The 24484-nt window shown below is 57.3% G+C and overlaps 1 protein-coding gene across 2 annotated transcripts in view; it reads right to left on the bottom strand.

The window, feature by feature from the left end:
- Positions 1-21625, bottom strand: part of SHANK3 (SH3 and multiple ankyrin repeat domains 3) — a 363910-nt gene extending 342285 nt beyond the window's left edge. The window contains exons 1-2 of one of the 2 annotated variants that reach the window (XM_038180780.2): positions 21396-21625; positions 11903-11952 (exon numbers count right to left, since the gene is read on the bottom strand). The gene's annotated coding sequence lies outside the window, so the exon portion shown is untranslated. The remainder of the gene's footprint in view (positions 1-11902; positions 11953-21395) is intronic. The other variant, XM_038180783.2, reaches the window with a different exon arrangement.
- Positions 21626-24484: the final 2859 nt, after the last annotated feature.

Below are 24484 nucleotides of genomic sequence, written 5' to 3'. Positions count from 1 at the left end.
AGCAGATGGGATGCTGGGCTGAGCTCTGCAGGACTGTGCATGGGACTATGTCCGGTCCATCACTGGCCAGGATTCAAAGCTTTAATCTACATGACAATCCTCAAACAGAAATAGCCCCCAAACCCCTGAGAGCTGGAGAGATTTACGGTACGGCCTGGATCTGTCCAGGAAATGACTAATGGTGCTTCCTTCAGCCCTCTCACCCTGAGGCCAAGGGACTGCAACGAGGCAGGCATCAGGGAGAGCCTGACTCTTGACAGGGCAGCCTGGCCTCAAGCAACTCTCCCAGATGGAGCAGCATCTGCTGCAAATGTCCTGCACCAGTAGAGAAAGCAAGACAGGCAGAGAAGGCTGCACCTTCAGACCGGTGCAACTCCGTGGCACTAACCCCAAAACTGAAATCATGGGTGGATGATGACAAACAAGAGCATCCCAGGAGCAACTGGCCAGTCTCTGAGCTCCTCCTTTCCTTCCCACACCTGCAGACCTGTGCAAGAGATCTGCAGGTCCTGACTGTATGCTGCTGCCTGCCAGGACAAGGAGCAGAGGGTCAGCAGCTTCCCTTGCAGTCACAGCTCCCCTCACCCCTGGACTCCAGTGTTGCCCTGGCATGTGTCAAGCCTGTGCACCTGCACGGGAGCACACAGTAACATAAGTTTCAGTCATTCCTAACCAGTCCCTTTCCAAGGTGTGACAACATGTTCTTGCCCAGCAGCACAGAAAGCCTAAAAAGTCACAAGGGGGACTGCCTGTGCAACCGCACCTCTCCTGCTGTGTGCTCCCTGGGGTCTGGGAACAGCACCCTGACAAGGAACTGGGGTAAGAGGGGGGGGCTGGAGTGCTGGAAAGCACCTGTGCTCCCCATCTGGGGTCTGTCCAGGCCCTGGGTAAAGGCACATCAAAACTGCAGAGCTTTGGAGAAAATGCCAGCACTGAGCAGAGCATGGGTCTGGGACAAAGGCTTTTCAGAGGAAAATAAGGGCTCCAGGCTAGGCTCCTCAGAGGGTCACAGGGGACAAGGTGGGGCTATCAAGGGGAGGAAGTGGATGAAATGGCCATGAGTCACAAGCAGCTGAGAAGCAAGCCCCAGCTGAGATCTCTGGCAGCTCAGAAGACAAAGGCGTAAGAGTGGCCAGGAAGGGAGCAGGCAAAACTATCTGTGGAACAAAGGGCAGAGCAGGAAGCAGAGAAGCCAGAGCTGGGAAGCCAGCAGCTGTGGCTGCACATGGCAGAGGCACTGAGGAGCAGCTGGAGGCCAGGAGAAGAAACCTATAACCATGCAAGCATGGGTCCACAGCACTGCTCCTGGTTGGGCACCAGCAGCCCCACTCCTGTGCAGTGTCTCGGTCCTTGGGGAAAGCACCAGGGCCTGGCCTGTCCCCACACACATGCTGCCCGGCGCAGGGGACACGGCAGGTCCAGGAGATGCAGGGCATGGCTGGCCCCGGCAGAGCTCAGTGCCCTGCTGCACAAGTCCCGGGCAGGACAGGCACCAAGCAGCAGCAGGGACGGGGACTCCACAGACTCATGGTGGAATTGGCACAACCCACAAACAGAGACAGTGCCCGAGACTTTGATAGCTGTGGCAGGGGAAGTGGGGCTGGGGGACACCGGTCTGCACAGAGGAGGCTGTGCCACTTGCAGGGTCAGGATGGGCAAGCAGAGGGGCTGCATCAGGCATCCCTGTCCTGGGACTGCCCCTGAGGCCAGCGGCCAGCAGCCACCAGCAGGGCAGAGCATCATCAGATGCACGCAGGGGATGGACGGGCTCTGCCAGCAGCTCAGTGAGGCCTGAATGCAAACAAGGGCTGAACACAGAGCAAGCAGCTCCAGCTCGTGGCCCCTCAGTGGCAAATCTCCCTCCACCTGCCCTGCAGCAGTACTCATCTCAGCCAGTGCCTGTCGTTCGCTGCTATAGCTCTGTTCGATTATTGCTGTTCAATTATTTTATTTCTTTCCTCTTTTTCTGTCTTGTTATTTCAATAGAGGGAGAAATTAAATGCTCCAGATGGTAATTGTCAGGATTATTCTTGCTTTTTTTCCAATCTTCTGGTACCTCATTAGTTCCCAATGATGTTTCAGATACAACTGTGAATGACTGGAAAAATGTGTTGGCCACCCCCACCCCTGAACTCCATTACAGACTTGCAGAGTCATTCACATTCATTTTCTCTTATTAAACCAACTTCTCTGCTGAAAAAAAAATAATAAAATCACTTATCTTGAAAAAAAGATACAAATTGAGTATCTTAGAAATTATAATCCAAAGAGTCTTATTCCAACACCAGGAAAAATTGATGAAAAATCATCAGAGTTATAAAAATCTTTCAGGAAGATTTTATAGTGACAGGAACAAATCAGTAATGCTTCTGTCAAAGAAAGTCACGCCTCACCAGCATAGTAGAGCTTCCCACGTGTCACCAGGAGCACCAAAGATGACGTTCAGAACAGAGCCTTTTATTTGGACTCCCAAATACTCTGCAACAGCCCTGACAAGAGGTTGTGAAGTACAGCTACCTTCACCTCTTTTCCCGAGAGGAACAGTGTTCCCTAATCACCAGCCCCTCTCCATTGCTCCCAATGCCAAAATCTGAAGTACCACCCCTGCCACCACTTACACATCCCACCACCGAGAGCAACTATGCCACAGGGACCGTCCCAGGCCGTGCTGCTGAGCACCACTCTGACATTGTCACTGTTACTCCTCCAAGAGCTCTGGCCCTCTGCATCTCTCCATCACCCTTGCTCTCCAAGGAGTGCTCTGGAGAATGCCCAGCCTTGGCACAGCAGTGGGACCCAGCAAGGGCTGAAGAAAACAAGCAGCCTCAGGGCATGTGAAGGGCAGGAATGGGAAAACAGGGCACAGGACAGCAGGGGTGCAGCCCAGACTGCTCCTGGGATAGGGCAATGGGCTGCTCCAGTGGCACCTCCGGGGAGCCGGGCAGTTGCTGTCCCCCAGCCCAGCTGGCAGGGTGAGCAGTGGTTGCCAGAGGAGCCCAGGGAGGGCTGCAAAGACCCCTGCCCGCTGTCAGTCAGCACCAGGTCCTGCAGCCCAGGACAAGAGCCCAGCTCCCTGCAGGGTCACAGCTGCCCAGCGCTCGGCTGAGGGAGGGCTCTCCCTGTCCTCAGGGCTAGGGCTGGCACACACAGGCACCAGCTCTGAAACCCTCTTTCCAAACACCTTCCTCCAGGCCTCCTCTCACCCTCTCTCCTCTTCCTGGAAAGCTGTTTCAGACCTTTCATTGCTGTTACGGTTAGCAATGGCCTAATTTCTAGCCCACACCAGCATGGCTAGTTTACCCTATTCCTGCGTCAGCATTGTCTGCTAGCCTGCACAGCTCCTCTCCCCTCCTCTGTTTATGTAAGTGTTTATATACATCACAGACAGCAATTAGAGCCACACTACAACTTTAGCCTGTTTGCAGGCTAAAAAAGTGCTGCTTATGCAGTCTCCTCTTGCATGGCAGACCCCTAACCCAGAGACACTGTGCTGCAGCACTTGGGACAATGGCAGATTCATGAGGGGCCCCAGCACATGTGGAGTCCCAGTCCCAGGGACTGCACCAGTCACTGGCTGGAGTCACACTTAGGGACACCTCCAAAGGAGCCCTCTGCATGGCTCATGCCTTGCTGGGCTTCAAAGCCGTTGTCACCTCCCCCCCCCCCCGGCATCACAGAGAGGTCTCAGCTCCGGCCCATGCAGCAGCCCCACAGATTCAAACAGTCTGCCAGGGAGCGCAAGAAATGAAACCAGGATAAAAGCAGCTGACATCTCAACAGCAACAGCAGCTATCTCTCTACACCAAGGGAGCACTTACAAGCCTCAGCATGGGGGCAAGGTGGCAATGCACACCACCTGAGCCTTCCTCTGCAGGGCTTGTTGGCCATCCAGGAATCATGGCCACACACCTGGAGGAATTAACTTCTGCCCAGCCAAACTGACTGGTAGAAACCTGCAAACACCAGTCTCCTGTAGCTAGCAATGAGGCCTGCCTGGGATGGGCAGGGTCCCTCTGACTGAATGATGGTTAAATTTCCTCCCATTTCAGTGCCTGCTTTCCCATGCACAGCAAGGCTTTCAGCACTGCTCAGGCTTCACCTCCACTCTCATGCCCAGCAACACTGTGATTCCTGCAAGCCTGGCCCTTAGAGGAATGGGCAGATATGTCTCAGAGACACGACATGTATGGTGCACCTGGCTCACCATGTCCATAGGCTTGCCTGTGCCTGGGGCAGATCACAGGAGGCTGCAGGTGCTGCTTTCTAGCACAAGTGCCACTTTCCTGGGGGAGATGGCAGGAGCGACAGCTCATGCAGCACCCCAGGGAATGGGGACTTCTTGGTGCTGGTCTAAGGGAGAGACATGCACATTCCAACTCTGCCCCATGGCCACACACCAGGGCACAGGCTGTACCAGGTCCTGGTGCTCCAGGACCCCCATTGCAGCACGGGGTCTGTGAGTGGGGGCACCACCACTGCAAGTAGGAGCTAGGGGGAGACCCAGTGTCCTGCCAGGGGATCACTGCTGGGTGGGTGTGGAGAGGAGCACACAGTGCTATCACTGCTGGGAGCACTGGGAAGAGGCCCCATGCCTTGGGGCTGTCACAGTTGCAGGGGAGAGCTTCTTGTAGAAGGCCCAACACGTACACACTTCAGGTTAGCACCCAGAAAGCTGCTCTAGGACAGGGCAGCACATCCACCCACCCGCACTGGGAACAGAGTACCAGGTCGATCCACACTCACCCTGCCCTGCCAGATCCGTGGCACAGCCACAGAGCCCCAGGCTGTGCTCACCCCTCCAAAGCCTGCGGCTGGCACCAGCTCCAGCAGCCGCCACAGCTCCCCCGGCTCCGCTCCTGCAGCAGTACCAAGCCCAGTCCCGGCGCCTGGTGCAGGTGCTGTGCAAGCTCCTCGTCACCCCTTAGCCCCCCCAGAGCTGGGGAGCCCAGGGTCACCTTTCAGAGTCCTACCCAGAGCCCAGCCCTCCCACACCACTGCAGCAAGTCAGCCCTCACCTCAAAGAATTGGGGAGCGTCCGCTTGCGCCTGGCTGGCGATGCCCATGGGACAAGCAGTGCCGTTCGCTCACACAAGCCAGTTACTGATTTACCAGGGGCGGCTGCAGCTGCAGCTGGAGCGTGCGGTCGATGGCTGCAAGCGCTGCGGAAGGCTTGGCCTCCACAGGGGGGATGGGGCCGGGGGTACAGCACTGCCTAACCCTGCTCCAGGGCTGAATGCAGCACATCGTGCAGGATGCTGGGGCTCCCACAGGCCACCCTGGGTTGGTTACCTGCTGCTGTGCCCAGGGCTGCAGAGCAGGGCCTGCCCAGATGCAGGGCACAGCAGTGCCAGAGACGTCCTCATGGCTTGCCTGGGCACGGGCTGTTTGCCATGGCTCCGTCCCAGTCACGCATGACAGGCAGCACAAAGCTGCCTGCACCAGCCGAGCCTCGTCCTTCACCACTGTTGCCCGTGTCCTCCAGCAATGACCCAAGCACCAGCATGCCCCACGTGTGCAGGGGCAGGCACTGGATGCAGCCCCATCCTCAGTCCATGCTGTGACAGGCTTGGCTGCATCCGTACCCACCCCATGCTGAGCTACAGCATGTGCAGGATCAGTGCCATGCAGGTGCTTTGTCCCAGCAGTGGCTTTGCACACCAGCTGGGAGGGCTGCCTGCTCCCCCCTCACTGGCAGGCAGGTCAAACAAAGTGGGGTGGCAAACCTAGCCGTGCTCCCTCGCTGGGTGCAGCTCCCATCTACCTCACTGGCAGAGCTGGCAGGGAGGTCAATACCATCACAGCCCCTCTGACCTGTTCCCACAGTCTCTAGCACAGCAGAGGATTGCTGGCCACCCTGCCCTCGCCTACTAGGACTTGCTCTTCACCTGTGCCCAGCAAAGGGGTGACAGTGCATCTAAGAGAGCTCTCGTGGCATCTTCTGCACCAAGAGCAGAAGGCCAGCCTGCACAAGACTGGGACAGCCACCAGAAGGAGCAGAGAGAGGTCTTCAGGGGCTGAGCAAGGGAGAGCGCCTGGCTGGGTGACAGGAGCAAAGGACTATGTGCTTGCAGTGGCCCCAGATGGAGCATTAAGATGCACAGATTTAATGAGAGAAGGGAGAGGGCAGAGGGGAGAGGGCATGGGGAGCAACGCTCATTGATCAGCCTGCCTACGGCCTGTGTCCTACAGGGCTCAATGGGTAATTCTACTGCCAATTGATTTTCCTTCTCTCAGCCTGCCAGGGTTACTGGGTCACTGGGAATGTGCAGATGATTAAAGGGCGACTCCCACAACAACTGGGATTGGACCTACTGCAACAGTGCTGACTTTCCCAGGGCAATGGCAGTGTGGTGCAGACCCCAGTGAGGAGCAGAAAGAAAAGGAGCAGCATCTGGTACCAATACAGTGCATGCACAGGAACACCGGAGCTCACCTGTGCCTCAGTGCCAAGCACAGGGCAGGGGAACCTCTGAACTGTCCTTACACAGTTGTGTGGGTGTTGGAGGCAGCTGCAGTGCCTGGGGAAGGCAATTCATGGGGGATCCCTTCTGCAGAGCCCTTGGGCAAGAGGCTTCAGTACCATGGCTTCCAAACGTTGTCCCTAATAGCTGTCCTGCTGTCCCCTGCCACCCACCCATAGAAAGGCACCAAAACCTTTGTCCGTGCCTCTGTGTGGTCTCTGAAACCCAGGCTTGCGTCAGGGGTACATGTCTCCAGGGTGTGCTGCTTTCACCCTTGCTACTTCCCCACCCTCTTTGAGCCAGCTAGGTCCAGGTCTGCCACAAGAGCAGCTAAACCTTAGGCAGTTTGAGGTTTAGAGCATCCCAGGCTCAATCCTTGGGCTCTGAACCATTGACAGCCCCAGGGAGAATGTCTCTCTGCAGGACTCCAGGTTCCCACAGCAGCAGCAGGATGTAAGCAGCTACCCCAGCCATGGCCAGCACCACCAGGATAGAGCCCACGTGAGGACAGTCACTTGAGCCCCTCCAGCCTGGCTCAGTCTGGGATAACACAGAGTGGAGAACCACCTCCCAGATGTGACCTCTCCCTCTCCATCTGCTCTCCCCAAGGTTTTCCCCATCAGAGGAGATGGGGCACGTCCCCGCTGTTTCCTGTCCCACAGCCCCCTTCCATATCTGTCCCAGTTCCCAGCAAAGCATCAGGGGATGCTGTCTTTCCTCCCTGGCTGCCCTCACCTTTTGCAGTGCAGCACCTGCTCAGTCAGCATCACAGGTGCAGTGTCCCAGCCTGTCCCTGTGGCACACATGGGGTGTTCCTGATCTGAGGGAGGGACAGAGCCGGAAGGAGGGCAGCAGTGGCTGAAGACCTCAAAGCCTGCAGAACCTACTGCCCTGTAATGCAGCTGGAAGCTGCAGACTCTGTGCCATGAGGGCAACTCATGGGAGCTGGCACTGCTCACGCAGGGCACCAGGGATGCAGTGGCTGCTGCTCAAACAGGGAAGGTGTCCCCAGAGCCCCCTCCCCATTCAGGCTCTGCTCTGAGCCCATCCCAAGGGGGTGTCTCCTTTCCTGCTGGGCACAGAGCTGGGCATAGGCAGTACACAGCCAGTACAGCCTGGGCCCTCCAGGTCTGCAGAGCCCAACAGAGCCCCTGGTGTGTGAGAGTCGTCACAGGAAGGCACTTCTGGAGCTGGAGCCAGGCAACTGCTGCAGTGAGAACAGCCTCACCCAGAAACACCAGCATCCTGGGGGTTTTGCCCCCCCCCCCCCCATGCAGTAACTCCAAGCACCAGCGGTGCGTAGCCATAGGAACATCACTTAACACAGTCACCTTGGTAACCACAGCTCCACGCTCTCACAAGCACGTGCAGGGCCCTGTGCACCCCGGTCGGGGTCCCTCGGTCCTGCACCCACACAGCAGCCTGCAGCCTGCCCAGCCTGCAGGTCACGCAGCCGCACAGCACCAGCAGGACCAGGGATGGACCTGTGTGCCAAGAGCCCCACTGGTGGCACTGCACCACCCTCACAGTGATGGGAAATCACCCTCACAACCAGAGAAGGGAGTCAGACCCTTGCAGAACCCTCTGGACCAGTTTGGCCACAGATGCCTTTGCCTGGAGGTGTGCACTGGACAGAGCAGTGTCTCCTCCTGTCCCACAAGCCACCGAGCCTCCACCAGCTCCTAAGGCAGAGCCAAGAGCATAAGGACCAACCCCACACACCCACCCCCCCAGTGCAGAAGAGGAAAATGCCTGGGTTGGATTCATGTGAGGACGCAGCTGAGAGGGACATGACCCCAGCGCCTGACCCACCACAGACAGACTGTCAGAAAATGCAGCTGCTCCCTCCATCTTCCCACACCACCACTGGGCACAACTGCACATAAAAACAGCTCACAAAGGTGGTACAGCCCAAGGACAAGTAAATCTGAGTGTTGGGTCCCCACACCTAGCACCCTCATCTCAGCAAGCACCCCTGCATTCCTGCAGAGAGGGCAGCAGCACAGACCCATGGCTGTGCAGCCAGGCAAACACCCAGTTCCTGGGCACGTGGGCAATGCCATGGACCAGGCTGACCCAGCTCAGCACTGAGCACTGCCCTGCCCTGCAGGCACAGATGTAGGGCTGCACAGACACCCCAGCTGCCCTGTACCTGTTGCAATCATGCACTCTTCCTCCACTCTCCTGGCTCCAGCTCAGGAGCAGCACAAGGCAGTGGGAAACAAGAAAACCAAGACCTTCCAGGAATTACACAATCCCTGAAGCAACCTGGACAGCCCCACGGCTAGCAGGACTGACCCACCCTCCCCTCACTGCCAGTAGGGAGGCCCATCACCATCCCCCTGGCTCAGCCTCACCGGTTATGGCCTGGGCCTAGCCCCAGCACAGCCCCACACTGCACTGGCGCCCCACACTTGCCGGTGTCCTGCCCACCCCCACTGACACTCCAGGCCCCAGTGGCAGATCGCAGGGTGCAGGGCTGGAGGTGCTGCACCCATGTCTGGGATGGGGGGTGTACCTGACCTGTTCCCAGGGACTCCGTGCTGCCCAGGTGCAGCTGCTATCCAGAGCCAGAGCCGGTGTCGGGGAGGATGCCACCCCAGAAAACCATCCTGCCTCTGCAGGAGCCCAACGTGCACACTGATCAGTCAGCCTGCACTCACTACTCGGCTTCTCCTGCTTAGCTCCGGTAATAGGATAACGTTGCCTCCATCTGTTTGTCTGGGACTGAGAAGCTAATCGCCTCCTTGGCATCTTCCCCTCCCCACACCCCTGCCTCCAGCCCCATCCCATCCTTCAGAGCAGTGCAGGGCAGAGCTGCTGCACTCCCCGGAGCCAGCAGCAGCTGGCCAGGCAGCCGTGCCAGGACAGATCCAGGCAGGACTGAGCTCCAGGCTCAACGGCAGCCTCCCTGCGTCCCCCAGGCATGGGCTCCTGCTGTAGCTAGGGAGGACAATTTGCTCATTTAGGGTTAGGAACAAAGCCCTGCAGTGGGGTTTGCCTTGGCCGAGCCCAGCTCCACAGGGCCCTGCTCCCACTGGAATCTGCTGTGTTGCTGCTTAGCAAGGAGGAGGAATTTGGTCCAAATGAGAGTGCTGCCTTCTGGGGAGCAATCTGTTGGAAGTGTTCAGAAATGATGCTGCCACAGCATTCAGCTTTGGGCCCAGCAAGTTGTGGATTCACTCTTGGAGCAGGAAGAACTGACTTCATTGAACTCATAAGCCAGTAAAAGAACAGCTTGGAAAAACGTCCACCTTTCAATACAAACACAGTTCAAGCCCACTGCACACACTTCAAGACTGCACCTGCCCTGCACAGGCAGCCAATGCTTAGGCAACTCACACAGACCTACAGCTTTTCTGGAAAGCACCACTCAGGGCACAGCCACTCCTCAGCCTTGAGCCACCCAGCACAACGTGGCTCAGCACAGTGCAGCACGGCACTACACAGCACAGCACAGCAAGGCACAGCACAGCACGTCACAGCACGACACAGCATGGCATGGCACAGCAACTCCCCTGTACGGAAGCACGTAGTGTGGCCCACGCAGCACAGCCCATGCAGCTCAGCCCACCCCTGCACGGAAACACGCAGCACAGCCCACGCAGCTCAGCCCACGCAGCACAGGCAGCCCTGCACAGGCAGCCTGAATTATCTGCAGGATTTACAAGGTGATGTTGTAGGGGTCCTGGAATGAAGCTGCAGTCTGTCAAAGAGCCTGCTGAAGCCAGACCCATGCTCAGAAAAAGCACCTCAGTGTTCTTGTGCCTTAGCATTTTACTTTTCATTTGTTTCATTCTCTGGTTTCCAAACCTTTACACTGAAGCCTACACATTGCAGGCTGCACGCCACAGCTCAGCCTCCCAAGTGCACAGGGCAAGGGGGCAGGGTGAGCCTGGCAATTCCTGAGCCCCAGCCCCACCGAGGTGTCCACGGGACGTGTGTGTGCACTGGAGTCCTGCAATACTCAGCTCACCCCTTCCCCAGGGCAGGACTTCTGGGATGTGTGCATGGCAAATATCTGCAGTGAATGGGGTTGGCAGGAGACAGGGGCAGAGCCGTGCTGGGCATTAAGAGACCCCATGGGAGAGGGGAGGGAGAAGGCTGCTCAGAGGAGCAAACAGTAGGGGCAGGGCAGAGACCAGGGCAGGAAATGCCAGCATTGCCAGCAGGCAGGGGAGAGAGTCAGCCCCAGACCATGAGCAGGTATTTGTCATTTGCTGTCTTCCATTCCTAAAGGACATCTCTCCCCTGCCTTTTCCCAGCTGGGTCTTACAGTTCAAGCTACATCTCCACCAGCCATGGGCTCTCCAGCACTCCTCCCTGTGCTTTCTCTAGTGCCTCCCTGTCCCTGGTGTAGCTCTGCCTGTCCTTATGTCTGTGCCAAGTTCTTGCCCTACCAGAGTCACAGTAAGCCACTGCTACTTCTCTTCCCTGCCCGCATCCATTCAGTGCCCTGGGAGAAAGCATGCACCCCTGACTCTTGTCCTGGCATCCTGGGATAGGGGCACCCACCACTGCTTTCATTCTCCTAAGGGACAGGAGCTCTGGCACCCATAAGCAGTGGTGCTGCAGGTTAGCCATGCACACATGGTGCTGGCTGGCCTCACACCATGGCTCCGCAGCCTCCCTCATGCCAGCCTGACAGCAGCCATGGAAGCAGCACCAAAAGCCTAAACTTCTCTGTGTGTCCAAAGAAAATGCCCTTCACAGCATGTTGCATACTCACCCAGAGCTCCCACTGAGATCTTGCCCTGCCCTGTAGCACAGCATGCACACAGCACCCAGTTCAGACACAGCTGAGGGGTGACATGATCCCACACCAGCCACACCAGCTCTGGGGACAGGCAGCACTTGCAAAGGGTTCAGCTTCCTTGGGCAGGGCAGGAAAAAGCCCCATTGCATTAGTCAGCAGCTGAGCAGCCAGGGCTGGTAGAAGTACCCACAACAGTGAGATGACCAGGAGCCTCCTGTCCTCCAAGACCAGTGGTCCTTGCCCCAGTCAGAGATGCTGGATCTCAGCTGGATGGACCTGGGAGGATTCTATGAGAGATGGCATGCTGGATCCCAGAGGGAAGGGTCTGGGCAGACCCTTTCTCCCCTTGTCTTTTCCTCTTGGTGTCTCCTCAAGGCACATACATGATGTGATGACCTACTCCTGACTCATAACTGCTTCTGCATCACTTACAACCTGCCTGAATGCACCCTGTTCCCTTCAGCCTGACACCCTCCATCCTTTTCCAGCCCTCACAAGCCCCATTTTTGCCCTCAGTCCTCCATGCTGCTGCTCAAGAGCACTGGCCAGGTCTCCATCCCCAGTGCCCCAGACAGGTGATGCCCTCCCAGGTGGAGGCAGCAGGGCCCTCATCAGCCTCACTTCCCGTTGGGAGACCCAGGGCATTTCCAAAGGCAAAAAAAGGGAAGAAAAAAACAGCGTTTACCTGAAAAGACTGGCACGGGCACGGGGTCACAGCACTCCCTCTTCATCAACCTGCAGATAACAGACAGCAAGGACATTATCAGTGCAACGCACCCCATGAAAGGCCCCAAGCACACTACACCCATACCTGCCCAGTGAGAGCTGGGGCAGCCTCAGGACAGCAGGGAGATGTGGAGACCCTCCTAGGACCTGAGTCAGGGAACAGGAGCATCCCAGAGCAAATCCACAGGACAGCAGGGAGAGCAGCAGCATTGTCCACAGCTTGCAGCGATGCCAACTGCCCTGCTGCACTGGAGCCGCCCTGCCCCAGGCCTCCTGCCCACATTGCCAGCAGGAGACCTGAGGGGCTCCCTCCACACCCAGGCACGCTAAGGAACTGGCAGCTCCACGTCTCTGCTGACAGTGCAGCATGGGGCAAAGTTGTGTCTGAGGGCAATGCAACTTTCTGAAAACCACGGGCAGGAGAGCAGGGAGCTGGCACAGCCATGGGCCAGCAGGACTCCCTCCCACACGCCTCTCCCACTCCTCAGCAGGGCTGAGACTGAGAGCAGGGGCCGGCTCCAGACCAACACCAGCTATGCCAAGAGTCAGCTCCTCTTTTTCAGGCACCAGCCCCAAGGCACCTGCAGAGCCTACCTTCACAAGATCAGGAAGGAAGTTCACCAGGCTAAACTCAAAACGGTGACAGGCAGCCAGGAGACAGCAGAGTGTTTCCATAGTGCCTCTGCTCTCCTGTGTGCTGGAAATGTGCATGCTCTCTATCCTTGTTTCTCATTAAAGATCCTTTCTGGGTGAGTGGCTGAAATGGCTGCTCTGTTGTAGGAAATTAAAAATGTATGACTTGGGATTTCTCGGAGCACGCTTGTTGTGCTGCAGCTGGTGTCGGCAAGTGCAAGGTGCTGTGGGGGGGAAGGGGCGGCAACAAGGATCCCATTTTTGCAAAGCACGTGTGGTGCACCACGCAGGCAGCTGGGTGCCGCCAGGCTTTCAACATTTTACAAGATGTACTCCATTCAACTGGCAGAGGTACCCCAGGCACTGCGATTCACCTGGAAAACTCAGCAGCCATTGTGTGCCTCCGTAAAGCGGTGCTGCTAAGGTCACCACGCGGCCTTCACAAGATGCTCCGGACATAGCTGTTACCACCCTGCTGCCCTCTCTCCTGAGAAAAGCTCATGGGACACCTGTGCTGCTAAAACAGAGGAAATCTACTGCAGCAGCTTATGTCAAACCTAGACAAAGCAGCACAGGGCATGCATGTGTCCAACATCCATCGGCCACAGTGAAAGAAGCTTCTCTCCCATCCTTGAGCACTGGGAATACCAAGGCTGGGACAGGCAGATGCTGAGGCAGTGGACTGCTGTGCCCATAGGAACATCAAACCTGGATGAGCCCAGCCTTGCAGGGCTTGGGGCCAGAGGGGTGACACCACACAGCCTCCCGCCCACTGTGTACCATCTGAAACCTCTCTCTGCAGCACATAACATGGTTCAAGGGCACACAGCGGCCGCCATCCTTGTGCACCACTGCTGTCTACACTGCAGGGAGACTCATTTGCTGCAATTAGGACACTTGGACAAAGGGTTGTGTGGTGCTGCAGAGCAGGAGCTCACCACCCACCAAAGACACTTTGTGCAGCTCATGCCCCCAGCTCACTGCTGCCTCTGGGCAGCCTCAGCCCCAGGACACAGTGGAGTTGGGCTGAAGCTATACAGCATGGCTACGAGTCACCAAGGGGAGCACAACCCCGACACCTGTCACACTGGGCAGCCCAGCTCCACACCCTCTGGGCATCCACATGGCTACTGGACTGGCGCTTAACCAAACCCCCCAGGGATAGGCAGTGGTCTGGATCATGGGAGCCTTCTCCAGCAAGACCACACCAAGGCTTTGTGTTGAGGCTGCTGCTTACCCAGCCAGGGCACAGCCCAAGTAGCCATGCTGGGGTCCCAGGGCTCCATATTTGCACCCAGCCAAGCACTCTCTGCACTTTTCCACCATTCCCCTGGGACCAGGAACACTGGGGCACTGCTGGCAACGGCTGGGAGCAAGACAGGCAACAAAGTGCTTGGGGAATGAGCACCTGAACAGCTGTCCTGGGTGCAAAGTGGGTACCAGGGCTCCCCAGGAAACTGCAAAGCCAAGGGGACTCAAACAGGAGGCAAGAGTGGCCAAGGGACTAGGAAAAGTGCCATAAGAAGAGAAAGAGCTGGGATGGCTGCCTTAAGAAAGGAGGCAAATAAGAAGGCACCCAGATAAAAGGCTGTAACATCCTGAACAGTCTGCAGAAAGGAGACAACGTTTCTGCTCTTTTCATCTTGCAGCTTAAGAGCAATGGAAAATACAGTGGAACCTCACACTAAGAAAGGAAATGTTCTGTCACATCACCCATAATAAGACGGTGCAACTCACTGCCACAGAAAGCCCTTGAGGACCAGAGCTTTGCAAGTTTCCAACCAGGTCCAGATGTTTCTATGGGCAATGACACCAGCAACTCTATCAGTGGCAGGAAATCTGGCATGGATGTGAAACCTCATTCTGCAGGGCTCCACTGAGGCCCACTGATGCTGAGCAGGATCAAGTCTCACATGGAGGCAGCTAGTCTCCACCTTCTCAACAGTCTCTGCTGCCTCCTCTGCTGCCTTGGGCAGAGTCAGAGATGGGCTAGGACAGCAGGGCTGACCCCAGAGGGCTGTTCCTAGCTGCAGAGCAGTGTCCAGTACTTACAAGGACCTTGTTCCATCTCCAGCATGACAGCTCTTCCTCCCAGATATCCTCTGCACCCTCATCTGCCCACCCAGCCTCCAGAGCAGACCCAGGCCAGTGTGACCATCTCCTGGACTCCTCCTGACACCAGCCATTCAAGCACTGTCTTTCTGTCCTTCTGTGACAAGGGCCCAGTGCAATGTTGGCCACATGAGCACGCATCCTGCAATGTCAAAGCACCATTTTGCACAGGAAGCAGCTTGGGAGATAAATTAAATCCTTATAATATGAGCATCTCCTCCCAACCCTGATAACAGGCAAAGGAGATTTATGAGTTTATTATTGGACCTGATAAATTAAACTCTTCACAGAGGAATAAATTATGCAGATGATCTGCAATGTGTTTAGACTGTAGCTTGTACATTGCCAGTATCTGAGCCCTCCCAGTCCCTGAGGAGTCTGCTGCCTGTGCAGCCAGAGGGACCTTGTTCAGAGCACCGGGGAGGCTGTCCTGTTGTTGTTCTTGCTCACAAATGGCAATTCTGCCTTCCACCAGTCCAAGTTTGACTCTTACTGTGTATGTCCAGACTTCCTGCTTTTCGTTCAGTTTCTTCCCTTTCAAAGATAACAGAGCTCACAGTGATCACAGCAGCTGGTCCCCAGCAGCCTAACGAGCACAACATGATCAGAAATGAAGTTAGCAGAAGTAAAACTGTCCCCAGGACAGAACTGGGAAGCATCTGGAGACTCCTGTATCAGGAGGGCTGTGGAAATGTGTCTGCATGGAGAGACATCCATAGGGCTATGATACAGCAAATGGGGCTTACAGAGATGCCTGTGATCAGAGTTCGTGCAGAGGAGACCTGCCCATTTCTGCCTGCTGAGACGTCCCAGGGCCCTGGTCCCACAGAGGGACAATGCCACTTATTCCCTCTCACGTGCATCCTTGAGGACACATCATCCTTGTCATCCTTGACAACTTCTGCCCCATCTGCTCCAGACAAGATCTGCTGGCAAAGCCTTCCCCAGTAGTGGGCAGCAACAAACCCAGGGCCAGGAGATGAAGAGCCACGAGCAGGTACCACTGCACATCTCCATGTAAGCCCAAGCCCAGCCACTGCTCCAGCCATACCCACAGCCAGACCTTCCACTGTGCCAGAGCCCAGCCTAACACAGCCTGGTGCAGCACAGATGCTCCAGGCACGCCAAGGGCCTGCAGGACTCATGCAAGAGGTCAGCAGACAGGCAGGACGAGCTACAGCACTACCATCATGCCCCAGCAGGCTCTTGTCACAACCCCAGGGATCCGCAACCCAACGGAAGAGCAGGAGTGTTGACAAAGGGGTATGTCCTGCAGCCCGAACCCCAGCGTGATGCCCTGTGTCCCCGCAGCATGCCGGGAGCTGTAGTCCCTTTCCACCAAGGCCAGGAAATGTTACATCAGGCTGTGAGGTCACTGAGCCTTGCCCTGAGCCTCCCGTGGGGAAGGTCCCAGCCAGCGCTGAACAATAGCGCTGGGGCTGAGCGCATACGGGGCTGCTGCTCTTCCTGCCATTCTTTGCACTCCCCTGAGGATGTCTATAAAAAGCAGAAGGATCCAGACCAGGAAGTTTAAACCACTCCTTAAATCAGCCACACAGACCAGCCTTGCCCAGGGTGGTGGAGCCCCGTGGTCCCTAGCTGGGGGGACTGTAAGGAGGTGTGACACAGTCCAGGACCAGTCGGTTCTCTCCTGAGGAAAAACACAGCCCTGAACCTAACTGCACTTTGGGTTTCTCTGTGCAAACAAGTCCGAGCCAACCGCCAAACCCACCCCTGTTTCTCTGTTGCTCTTGAGCTCACACAACCACCCACTTCACCAAGAAACTGCAGCCCAAAGAGCCACCTCCTTCCAAAGGACCAGAACCTCAAAGCAGCAACTGAAATACAAAATGCTGCTGGGCTGGAGCACAATCACCAGCCCCACACTGAAAGGCTCATGGCAAGTTGAGGTGCAAGAGGCTACTTAGGGGGTGAACACCACGCACACGTTCCAGGGGCTCAGGTAGGCCCAGCTCTGACTGGGGGGAAGTGCTGGAATGAGAACTGGCACCAGCGGTGCCTCCTGCACCATCCCAGCACCACACAGCCCCATGCCCCTCCAAAGTCACTTGTGCAGCCACAAATGAGTTTTCATACAAAATCCAGAATCATAAACTCACAGAGCTGCTGCCAGGGAGTGAAGAATACGTTGCAGCCAGAGAAGATCTTTCAATATTTAATGATAGATGATCCTCCTCATCGACCTGCTTCTTGGGTTACAAAAGTCTCCATCCACTCTGCTCCCCACAAGAAGATGGGCAGTCTGGCTGTTCAGTAGTGACACAGACACCTGATCCCCTAAAAGTTTAGGCTGAGCCTTGAGAGACTTCCACAAAGCCAGTGCTGACTCCCCCTTCCTACGCTACCAATGGGAGCCAAGGCACTCAGAAGCCAGCGCTTGTGCCTGTTGTCACAGTTACAGCAGCTCAGCTGCATTTAGGAGTGGGATGGCAATTTACTCTTTGTGCTCGTTTTAGCTCCGTGGCCTCCCCTGCGACAGGTCTGCCATTGCAGAGGATATCCCTGCCCTACAGTTCTGCTGCTCCTGGGGCAGCTGTGCCCCCACTTCCCCCAGTGTCAAGGGCAGAACTGGACCACCAGGTCCCAGCATCCAAGCTGGCAGCGCTGGGTGCAGTGCTGGGAGGAGGCAGGTAGACTGGGGCAGGGCACAACCCATCCTATCCCGGCTCCGACAGTGCCAGCTCGTTTGTTCCCCTCTCAGCTCCTTCTTATCTCCTGCACCACCAGGCAGGAGCCCAGAGCACTGCTCATGACATTGCCTTGGGCTGTGGCTGGTCCCTGCACCACTCTGAGGGCCTGAATGCAGCCAGCAGAAGCAGCTCAACTCCATCACAGCCACGCATGCCCCTGCCCGGCTTGCAAAACAATGTGCCCAGTGCTACTCCAAATGCCATGGCCAGATGCTGGCCTGGCTCTGCAATGTCCCACAGCACTGAGATGCTGTCTGACACACTGCAGGGCAGGACCTGCCTGCAGCCAGCCCAAGGGCCCTGTAGTCCTGCCATCGGGGAACCTCACCCCACTGGGCACCCCAGATCCACACACACCTTCCTGCTCTCCGCAAGACAGGGAAGGGAGCCCAGCCTGCCAGCCCTTCACCCAGCCTCAGCCTGCTGCCCCCATGCACCCCACACAGCCCCACACCCTGCCCCACACCTCCCGTGTGGAAACAGCAGCAGTAACAATTTTTATCTGGTTGAAATCTCAACAGAATATTCTGTAATGGGCTGCTTGTACATGTTCACTTCTATAAGACAACAGTGGTTTAACTAAATGATGTGGTACAAAACACAGTGTATAGATAATACATTATCAAGAAAATACTAAAACGTCAAGAATACTTAGGTGTTATGTGAATATTTACATTTTCTAAGCTGAAAAAAAAAAAAGATTATCTAAAAAAAAAAGAACCTTGTAATATTCTCCTTTGTGCCCTTTTTCCCCTCTCAACCTCTGTTGCCACATGCACAAGAACTTTGTAATGAATTTAAGTGTTAGTTAAAAATAAATAAACTATGGAAACTTGTCATGCGTTGTCTTCATTACCTGTATGTCACTATAGAGAGAGAATGACAACAAAAGTGTTGAATGAAATTTATGAATTTCTGGTGGAAAAGGACCCTAGCGTGCCCCATGTAGGAACCATCCCTATTCCCACTCAGTTCCCATACAAGCCCAGGCCCAAGCCTCAGTGCCTGCATGCAAACAATGCATGCAAAACGTGCTGCATCTCACATGCAGCCATACAATCCCAAAGATTCAAGCTCGCACTCACTCTCAGAGTGCAGGGTCTTGTGCAACATCCACATTTGCAAGGGCTGCAGCAAGCACTGCTTGGCCAGCCCAGAAGATACCAGCCAAGAGCAACTGCACATCCCAGGCAAAGACACCTTCTGAGGCACCTAGGCCAAGACAAGAGCAGAACTGTGCCAAGGTCATTCCCTAGCCCTCATCTCCTCTCCTTGAAACCCAAGGCTTTGGCACAAACACACTACAGCTAAAAGAGCAGCTGGTATGCTAACACAGCAAGACATTTGCTATAGGCATGGTTACACAGCTAGCCTCCTGTTTGACTATGTTTCTCACAGATGCTTGACAGATGTAACCCTTACATCACTGAAGCCTTTGAGGATCCCTGTCCGCAGGCATTAAGGCAAGAAACAGAAGGTACAGATCCTGTTTAAATCCTGTTTGCTTCCAGGGCTACCGTCTCTTCATTCTCACATCCTGATTCACACAAACACAGACACTCGTGTGTACCAGTACCTGCGCAAATCCAGCTCTGGAGTTTCCTGCTTCCTTGACCCATTTTTAGAAGAGGAGGAGAATGGCAGACTCTCATTTTTCCAGCAGTTCCCCAAGACATCAGGGGGCAGGCCAAAACTGCAAACTCAGGCCCAAGCACAGGAGCACGGCCATGTAAGTCCTGCACACAGGACTGTACAGCACATCCTGAGTCCAGAGGCCAGCACATTATCCGGAAGAGACTGGGTTGGAGATGCCTGACTACACAAATTGTGCTTACATACTGACAACAGAACACATGGAAAAATGGTGTGCTGAGCATCATGCACAGGTATGTGCAAAGCCCTGGGTGTGGATACACTCAGTTATACGCAGATACACAAAGATCAAAAAGAGACGCGTTGCAAAATCAATGCCATGCCCTCACCAGAAGTAACCCTGCTCCACTTAAATGCTTCTGGACCATGCCACAGGCATCATGGTCCGTACTCTCTGATGCACACTACACCTGTGTGCATGATACCAGAAAGCAGGGCTCCCGTTGCCCAGCACATACACCCAACCATAAATCATGGCCCCTACTTCCCAGCACATGTGTCACGGCAAACCATGGCATCTACCTCCAGCTACATTTAATTCACTGCAAATCACAACCCTTATCCCCTCAAATACGCCCCCACTACAGTCACTGACCCTTCTTTCCAATCTGCACACCCCACAGCAGCCCTCACTCTCCAGCACAGGCACACCAGTGCCAACCACAGCTCCTGTCCTTAAGTGCTGGCACCCCAGTGCAGCTCGTGATTCCTATCCCCCAACACCTGCCACAGCAAACCCCGACTGCCACTCCATGTCCCAACATACAACCCAATGCGAGCCACACGTCCAATATACAACCCAACGCGAGCCACAGCCCCATTCCCCAAATCATTCGTCCAACTGCTCACCAGTGCCCCTAACACCAGCGTGGACAACCGACCACAAACCGTGGCCCAGATTCACCAGCGCAGACGCACCAGCCTGCACCCCACGGCCCCGTTCCCAGGGCACAAACCCCCCCGCAATCCCCAGACCCCACGAGGCAGCACAGCGAGGCAAACCTCAGCCGCCGGTTCCCCGCACTGCACGGCCCCTGTCCGCCCGGACCCCCGGCCCCGCAGCCCCCGGACAAGCCCCCGGAGCCGCGGCTCCGCCTGCCCACGGACCCTCTGCCGGCCGCGGCTCCCCGCCGCCGTCGCCCGAGCCCGCCGGCCAGCCCGGCCGCCGCTCGCCGCCACGCGGAGCCGTCCCCGCGCGTGCCCCAGGAGCCGAGCCTCGGCCGGAGCGCGCAGCCCCGCGCCCCGGGGCGCGCTCCGGGGGCCGAGCGGCGTCCGCGAGCGGCGCCCGCTGCCCCCCAGCCCCGCCGCCGCCGCCGCGGGCACTCCGCCCGCCCGCCTCGCGCCCGCCCCGGCGCCGGCCCTGCCCCGGGGGCCGCTCTTACCTGCGGGGCGGCGGGCGGCGGGGCCCGAGCCACCATAGCCGCGGCGCGGCCGGGGGCAGCGGCGGCCGCCGGCAGCGGGAGAGCCGCAGCGCGGAGCGGGCGGGGGCGGCGGGGCGCGGGGAGGATCGCGGCGAGCGCGGCGGATCCTCCGCGAAGTCGGCCCCCGCCGGCGGCGGTGGGGCGTTAGTTTAAGGAGTTGTCATGGCGACGGGGAGCCTGTGCGCGGGGAGGGGAGGGCGGCAGGGAAAGTTCACGGACGGCGCCGAGGGTCTCCGCCCCGCGCTCCGACGGCCGGACGGTGCCTGCGGCCGCCGCGGGCCGGAGCTGCCCGGCTCCCCCGAGCCCCGGAGCCTCCCGCGTTCTCCCCCCTCCGTCCCCGTTCTCCCCGACTCCTCGTCTCTCGGGCTCTCCGGACCCCCGGTCTCTCCCCGCGCCCTTCGGCCCGGCCACGCCGAGCCCGCGGCCCCCGGGAGGCGCCCGCGGTCAGCGGCAGCCGACGTGAGCGGGGAGCAGCCGGGGGGTACCCGCCGGGGGGCTCCCCGCCGCAGCGTGGCCGCGACCCCGAGTTGCCGGCTGGACGGCGGCGGTGCGACAAACCAAGAGCGGGGCAGCGGGCACCGAACGTAGGCACAGCTGCACGACCCTGCCCCACAGCGCTGCCCAACGACCCGGCCCCATGCCGCTCAAAAGACCCGCTCAGGGCCCGCTCCTGTAGCTCTGCCCAATGCCCTAGCCCGAGCACAGCCAAGACCCATGGCCCTTGCTGCCAGCCCAGCCCCACTGGCCCCACAGCAAAGCCCTTGGGATGGCCCCATTCTGCACCCCAGGGTGAGAAACCAGAGCTGCCAGCGGAACCTTCCCTTGGCAGGGCTGCCCCAGCCCCATATCCTGGCAGGGATCAGAGGTGTCCCAGCCGCACGATGCTTGCGGCAGCCGGGATCCTGCAGCCCAGCCCCATTACCTGCCATGGGCCCGCGTGGTGCTGCTCAGGCTGCTCTGGCTCCTGACGCCCTCAGAGCCTGAGCCTACAGGAAACCTGCAGCCGCCGGCTCAGCCCCTTTCCTGCCAGGAAGGGGACACCCCTGCCCCTGCGTCCTGCCGGCTGCCAGCTGGGCCGGGACAGTGGTGCGGGACACACTCGCACGTCCTGGGTCACAGCCTGGCCATGGGCCCCTGCATGCACATGCGTGGCTGCATGGTCATGGGGTTGTGCTGGAGTGCTGCGGGATGTTTTGCGTGGCCGGGGCTTGGTGACGCCGTGCACAGCTCAGGGTCAGTGCACACACGCCGGGGTCAGGATGTGCCTCCGCATCCTATCTGGGGAACCAGGAAACACCTTGCCGGAGCAGAGATTCTCCCTTCCTGCGGGAGCGCCACGGCTGGGAGGAAACCCTGAGAGCACTGCAATGGCAGCAGGAACAGATGGACAATGGGCTGACTGCCTAGAGGACAGGCTGGGCACAGAGTCTGCCCCAGCCACACATGGGTGGGATGAGCATGGGAGGGTCAGAGTGTGGGGCTGGGCCAGCAAACACAGGTGGAGCTGCACAGCAGCACTACGGCCCAGCCTACCCTTTGCCCAGCGAGCAAGGGGAACCCTGCCCTACCCTGACAGCTCCCAGTGGGAACCCTCCCCTCCACTTTGGGCCCCCCACCTGCCCAGCCTGGCAGGCCCTCATGCCCCCCATCTGCTGAGCCTGGCCTGCCCCCTTCCCTGGCTCTGTTCTGCAACCTCTATGCAAGTATCAGTGGCACATGGCCAGGGTGCAGCACGAGGACGTGTGTTTGAGTGGGCTGCGTGGGAAGGAGGTCAGGCACTCCTGAGTTGCATGGGGACCTGCGCCCAGCAGCTGCACAACCACACACATAACAGCTCTCCTGAACGTCATGTACCCTTCCAGGGACAGACTACTGCCTTGCCCCAGGCGCCAGCTCTCTCTCTGCCTGACAATTGTCCCACCTATGGTCAGCATGAGTCACCCCACAGCTTTCACACACAGCACAGGGGTGCTGCAGAAGAGGCAGAGCCATCCAGCCATCTGCAAGTCCTCACGAGGCCCTTCTCTCCATCCACAGTGACCGCTTTCCAGCATGCCCTAAGACCTTCACTGGCCAAGCTCCTACACATCACTCCTCCACCCTCCAAGGGGAGCAGGATCGACCAAGAGATGTCTTCCTGCTACTTCCCAGGGCAGTTTTACCACCTCAGAGGCTCAGAAATAGTGTCCAGGCTCTGTCTGTGCCTTTGGCCTGGTTTTGATCATGAGATGTTTAGTTGCAATTCTTTGGGTATTTTTTAGCTCATGGAGGCAAACTTCCCGGATTTCCTTCACAAGCCTGGAGAGCCGAGAACGCACTGTTCCCACACAGCTGACACATTCCCCCAGTCCCATGACTCCGGGCATTTTCAGATTACTGTGATGATCACAGCAGCAGCTCAGAGCTGGAGCTGTGATATGCTCTGCAGCCTCACAGCACTGAGAACAGCTCCCATATGCACAGGAGGGAACTGTTCGTTGGGTCATAGGGATGGGACCAGTCTTAGGCACATGGCAGTGGGGTGGTATGGGGCTCACAGCCCTGGGAGCCCCATACAGTCCAAATGGCCTGTGAACAGGTCCTGGCAGAAATCAATTGAGACAAACCTGATTGCAAGGCACAGGGAGCAGTTGAATGGCCAGGGACAGGCTTTCATGAGGTGGTATGAGGCAGAACCTCTTTCTTCTATCCAGTAGCCCCAGGAAGGGCACAGCTGCACTGGAGCAGGCCAATCCTGAGCCCCACTGTGTTACACGGGGCAGCTCAGAATGCATAGCATCTGACATACTGAATGTGGCAGCACCCCTTGAAACAAGCCAAGTGTGAAATAGAGCTGGTATGAGCTGGGAGAAGAGACGTTGCTCAGGGAAGAAGAGCCAAAAGTGTGCTCAGCTCAGGGTATCTCTGCAGCAGCCAGGACATGAGCACAGATGATGAGAAATCCATGCCCGTGTACATGCAACTTGCCCATTCCTGAGAGCCAGGCAAGCCCAAAGAGAGGGAAGCCATCCCTCCTCCTGCCTGCTCAGGAAGTCCCAGAGCAGTCCTGTGGAGAGGACCCATGTTTGTGTGCATGCAGAGATGAGCTTGCATACACAAACATGCACAATAGGCCTGTGCCAGTCACTCCTGAGCCTCACCTTCCAATGAGGAACGTAAGTGTGGTAACACTTGGGTGAGCATATCAGGCAGGTCAATCTGCTAGAATGCAGTCTATGAGGTTGGGCCAGATCACAGACAGACAGGCTCTGGCGTGGTTAAGTAGGAGTCCCAAGCAAGGGCTCTGCCATAGGGAAGGTTGATGGTGGTGCACACACAGTTGGCTCTTGGGGAATACGGGTACACTGCTCCCTGGTAGCTGACACCAGGCACAAGAGGGCTGCCTAGAGTCCTAGCCTGGGTCTGTAGAACTGAGCTTGCTGCCTGCGCTGATTTCTCCAAAGGTCAGAGAATAAGTGCAATGCAAATGCTGGTGAGTGGGAAGCAGCAGGAAGCAATGTCTCCCAGGCAGGAGTGAGGAGCCAGGCGGAGGCAGGGCCCATCTGGTCCCTCCAGTCTGGCAGCCAGGAGAATAGCAAATAGTGCACTGGCGACCCAGGAGAGACAGGGAAGGGGCAGACAAGGAAGGCAGCCAGGGTTGCCCATCCCTGCTCCAGGTATACCAGGGCATCCCACACCAGCAAGGCTGGGAAACCGTATCTGGCAAAGGAGCTAAGGGGACCCTGGAGGCATTCCTCTGGGCAGTGAGGTATAGCACAGAAGGAAGTAGCTCCTGGCTCATGACCATGGAAAGACTTGAGAAGCAGAGAGCCAGGCAGAGCTTAGGGGCTTCACTTAGGGTCTTGGGGGACTCCGCTTCTTGCCCACCTACTGAGGTGGGCTACATGGGGATGCTCTGCCATGTTCAAGACAGAGGTATCACTCCATCAGCAGAGGCAGATGATATCTGTGAATCTTATACTCAGCACATGAACTGTGCTGCATATGATGCAGGGCACTGCCTTCCCCTGT

The sequence above is a fragment of the Anas platyrhynchos genome, chromosome 1 (genome assembly GCF_047663525.1).
Source record: "Anas platyrhynchos isolate ZD024472 breed Pekin duck chromosome 1, IASCAAS_PekinDuck_T2T, whole genome shotgun sequence".
Classification (NCBI taxonomy): domain Eukaryota; kingdom Metazoa; phylum Chordata; class Aves; order Anseriformes; family Anatidae; genus Anas; species Anas platyrhynchos.
Note: the sequence above shows the minus strand (reverse complement) of the source record. Positions and strands in the feature narration are given on the sequence as shown.